The sequence below is a fragment of the Schistocerca cancellata genome, unplaced genomic scaffold (assembly GCF_023864275.1).
Source record: "Schistocerca cancellata isolate TAMUIC-IGC-003103 unplaced genomic scaffold, iqSchCanc2.1 HiC_scaffold_590, whole genome shotgun sequence".
NCBI classification, from domain to species: domain Eukaryota; kingdom Metazoa; phylum Arthropoda; class Insecta; order Orthoptera; family Acrididae; genus Schistocerca; species Schistocerca cancellata.
The window spans coordinates 7,501-12,500 of record NW_026046602.1 but is presented as its reverse complement, the minus strand read 5'-3'; the positions used below and the strand labels follow the sequence as shown (position 1 = coordinate 12,500).

Below are 5,000 nucleotides of genomic sequence, written 5' to 3'. Positions count from 1 at the left end.
AGTACACCATCCACACTATGATAACCACACCAGGGAGTCCAATTCTAAAATAGAATATCCCACCCGTCCGACATCCACAACTGCTCAGATAAGCCACCAACACCCACACATGTCCTACACAGGGGTGCACCCAACACCACCACACTGCCACCTGTTACGGCACAGAAACAATGGCAGGAATGAATCACACAGGTGTGCCGCAACCACAGACGCGGCGCGCCTCCAGTCACGAGCGAAAAGCGCATAAGCGCATCCTGACGAGACATAACTGCTGTGACATACTGACGCTGCCTCAGACATTCACTTACAATGATCACTACCAACGAACCTCGGCCCCCCCCCCCCCAACAACACACTCTCTTACCACGTTGTGTACTGTAATCCAACCCATTTCGCACCTTAACCTAACCCATTTTGCACCTTAACCTAACCAAATTCGTAACGCAATTTGTACCACAATTTCTACCGCAATGTAACGCAATTTGTACCGCAATGTAACGCAATTTGTACCGCAATGTAACGCAATTTGTACCGCAATGTAACGCAATTTGTACCGCAATGTAACGCAATTTGTACCGCAATGTAACGCAATTTGTACCGCAATGTAACGCAATTTGTACCGCAATGTAACGCAATTTGTACCGCAATGTAACGCAATTTGTACCGCAATGTAACGCAATTTGTACCGCAATGTAACCCAAGTTGTGCCTTAACCTAACCCAAGTTGTGCCTTAACCTAACCCAAGTTGTGCCTTAACCTAACCCAAGTTGTGCCTTAACCTAACCCAAGTTGTGCCTTAACCTAACCCAAGTTGTGCCTTAACCTAACCCAAGTTGTGCCTTAACCTAACCCAAGTTGTGCCTTAACCTAACCCAAGTTGTGCCTTAACCTAACCCAAGTTGTGCCTTAACCTAACCCAAGTTGTGCCTTAACCTAACCCAAGTTGTGCCTTAACCTAACCCAAGTTGTGCCTTAACCTAACCCAAGTTGTGCCTTAACCTAACCCAAGTTGTGCCTTAACCTAACCCAAGTTGTGCCTTAACCTAACCCAAGTTGTGCCTTAACCTAACCCAAGTTGTGCCTTAACCTAACCCAAGTTGTGCCTTAACCTAACCCAAGTTGTGCCTTAACCTAACCCAAGTTGTGCCTTAACCTAACCCAAGTTGTGCCTTAACCTAACCCACGTTGTGCCTTAACCTAACCCAAGTTGTGCCTTAACCTAACCCACGTTGTGCCTTAACCTAACCCACGTTGTGCCTTAACCTAACCCACGTTGTGCCTTAACCTAACCCACGTTGTGCCTTAACCTAACCCACGTTGTGCCTTAACCTAACCCACGTTGTGCCTTAACCTAACCCACGTTGTGCCTTAACCTAACCCACGTTGTGCCTTAACCTAACCCACGTTGTGCCTTAACCTAACCCACGTTGTGCCTTAACCTAACCCACGTTGTGCCTTAACCTAACCCACGTTGTGCCTTAACCTAACCCACGTTGTGCCTTAACCTAACCCACGTTGTGCCTTAACCTAACCCACGTTGTGCCTTAACCTAACCCACGTTGTGCCTTAACCTAACCCACGTTGTGCCTTAACCTAACCCACGTTGTGCCTTAACCTAACCCACGTTGTGCCTTAACCTAACCCACGTTGTGCCTTAACCTAACCCACGTTGTGCCTTAACCTAACCCACGTTGTGCCTTAACCTAACCCACGTTGTGCCTTAACCTAACCCACGTTGTGCCTTAACCTAACCCACGTTGTGCCTTAACCTAACCCACGTTGTGCCTTAACCTGCTCTGTAATTGGCATATGACACGTTACATTAATCTAGTGTTGTCTAACCACAACCCTCTGAATATAGTTCGCTACTCGCACCGCCCACCCTCTTGTGTATCGTTTCATGTTCAACACTTCGCAAGTGTTGCTTACTTTTTACATGCTCCCGCTGTACACTGTAATGTGGACGACTGCAGGATGTACATCGCCCCCCCCTCCCCCCCCCCTGCCTTCGCACGCTGGTCGTTCAGGTGCTTGCGTGTTCAATGCCCTTCGCAGCTGTTCACTGGCATTCGCATGTCGAAGCGCTCAGTCTACGTCGTGGTACGGCCTGTGTCCACTGTCCGCTGATGTCGTAAGCTTAACCCTCACATTGTACTGCACATAGGTCCGTATGTACTGAATGATACGCTGTGGCACATGTGTGACCGTACAACGACTGCGCCCAACAACAGCGAACCATACGGTCCAAATGTTGTGCACTCAGCCACGTGCCGTCTCCCCATAACAGCTACATTGCAGTGTGGTACGCCATAGAGACGTGTGGGAGTAACGGACGCCCTGGATGGCGATCAGCATGAGCCGTCTGTTGATGTAGTGGCGCGTGTATTCAAACGTAGTCGTCTCTTCTCACACAGTGTGATAGCATGGTGCACCGCGTTCCACATCTGCGACATGGTACAGATGCTGGTTGACAGTCGGTGTCGTAATGGACATCGCATACGTAGGGGGCCACCTCCCACGTGTTCTCTAGTCGTGCACATTTTGTTGCGTGTATGTGGGCAGACGTAGTGTGTCGTGGCACCTAACAGACAGGTATGCAATAATCGTTGCATTTGCAAACTGGGATGGACGTCTACGTTTGCTGGTGACGTTACGCAAATGAACAACTGGTAAACCCATTGTGGTGCGGTTGTTGTTGCTGGAGGTAAATCAGTAAGGGCAAATCTGTGTGTGAAGCGATACGCGGCGGTGGCTGGGTGGGACCGTCCCCGGCCGGTGAGGGGGGGCCGCCCGGCGTGCTGGCCGCGCGGTGCGTGGGCGCACGCGCTACAGCCGGCTGGTGGGGGCGCCCAGTGGCAGGCGCGCCGGCCGACGGACGCGGCAGGCGGCGCAGCTGCGCGCCGGGGCACCCTGCGCGCGGCGCCGGGCGGCCAAAGTGGGTCCTCGCGGGCCCGGTGCGAAGCGCGGTGGACATCTGCAGTGTGCTGGTCCGACTGAGGACTGTGTGCGTTGAGGATGCGCCGCCGCCCGGCACTCGGCGCCGCGACGCCGTCTGCTGCTCGGTCGCCCCAGCGGTTCTCGCTGGTGGTTTGTATCGCAGTTGTGCAGACGTGTTGGCACGTGCGCTGTGCTGGGAGAGTTCGCTTCGGCACCCACGTGGGGCCTTTGCCCTTCTGTGGCGCTGGCGTTGGAGCTGCCGGTCACCGTAGGTGGCGCGTGTTGTCTCCCGCCGGCAATGCCACGACAGCACGCTCCCGGGCCTCTGTCGGCAGCGGCAAGCTCAGTTGGGAGCACGGGTGGTCGCACCTAAAGCGTCTACTCGCCTAACTCCGGGCGATTGCGCCTCTCTCGAACCCGACCAAGTACTTAGGACGGCGCTGCGCGCCGCCGGGACCTGAGAGGGTTTCGAGGTGTATTGTGCAGGGGAGCTCAGCCTCCTCCTGTTTGCAGAATAATTGAGCGGACGCTTGCGTGTTCGCGCGGGCCCCTGGGACACACTCCCGGGCGGCCGGCTGCTCAGCTCTAGTTGACGCAGCTCCCTGGTTGATCCTGCCAGTAGTCATATGCTTGTCTCAAAGATTAAGCCATGCATGTCTCAGTACAAGCCGCATTAAGGTGAAACCGCGAATGGCTCATTAAATCAGTTATGGTTCCTTAGATCGTACCCACGTTACTTGGATAACTGTGGTAATTCTAGAGCTAATACATGCAAACAGAGTCCCGACCAGAGATGGAAGGGACGCTTTTATTAGATCAAAACCAATCGGTCGGCTCGTCCGGTCCGTTTGCCTTGGTGACTCTGAATAACTTTGGGCTGATCGCACGGTCCTCGTACCGGCGACGCATCTTTCAAATGTCTGCCTTATCAACTGTCGATGGTAGGTTCTGCGCCTACCATGGTTGTAACGGGTAACGGGGAATCAGGGTTCGATTCCGGAGAGGGAGCCTGAGAAACGGCTACCACATCCAAGGAAGGCAGCAGGCGCGCAAATTACCCACTCCCGGCACGGGGAGGTAGTGACGAAAAATAACGATACGGGACTCATCCGAGGCCCCGTAATCGGAATGAGTACACTTTAAATCCTTTAACGAGTATCTATTGGAGGGCAAGTCTGGTGCCAGCAGCCGCGGTAATTCCAGCTCCAATAGCGTATATTAAAGTTGTTGCGGTTAAAAAGCTCGTAGTTGGATTTGTGTCCCACGCTGTTGGTTCACCGCCCGTCGGTGTTTAACTGGCATGTATCGTGGGACGTCCTGCCGGTGGGGCGAGCCGAAGGCGTGCGACCGCCTCGTGCGTGTTCGTGCGTCCCGAGGCGGACCCCGTTGAAATCCTACCAAGGTGCTCTTTATTGAGTGTCTGGGTGGGCCGGCACGTTTACTTTGAACAAATTAGAGTGCTTAAAGCAGGCAAGCCCGCCTGAATACTGTGTGCATGGAATAATGGAATAGGACCTCGGTTCTATTTTGTTGGTTTTCGGAACCCGAGGTAATGATTAATAGGGACAGGCGGGGGCATTCGTATTGCGACGTTAGAGGTGAAATTCTTGGATCGTCGCAAGACGAACAGAAGCGAAAGCATTTGCCAAGTATGTTTTCATTAATCAAGAACGAAAGTTAGAGGTTCGAAGGCGATCAGATACCGCCCTAGTTCTAACCATAAACGATGCCAGCCAGCGATCCGCCGCAGTTCCTCCGATGACTCGGCGGGCAGCCTCCGGGAAACCAAAGCTTTTGGGTTCCGGGGGAAGTATGGTTGCAAAGCTGAAACTTAAAGGAATTGACGGAAGGGCACCACCAGGAGTGGAGCCTGCGGCTTAATTTGACTCAACACGGGAAACCTCACCAGGCCCGGACACCGGAAGGATTGACAGATTGATAGCTCTTTCTTGATTCGGTGGGTGGTGGTGCATGGCCGTTCTTAGTTGGTGGAGCGATTTGTCTGGTTAATTCCGATAACGAACGAGACTCTAGCCTGCTAACTAGTCGCGTGACATCCTTC

The 5,000-nt window shown here is 53.1% G+C and overlaps 1 non-coding gene across 1 annotated transcript in view; it reads left to right on the top strand.

Annotated features, from left to right (window-relative positions):
• The first annotated feature begins 3,537 nt into the window (after positions 1-3,537).
• Positions 3,538-5,000, top strand: part of LOC126132871 (small subunit ribosomal RNA) — a 1,909-nt gene continuing 446 nt past the window's right edge. The window contains exon 1 of the ribosomal RNA XR_007527522.1: positions 3,538-5,000. This exon is cut by the window's right edge and continues 446 nt beyond it. This is a non-coding gene — a ribosomal RNA (small subunit ribosomal RNA).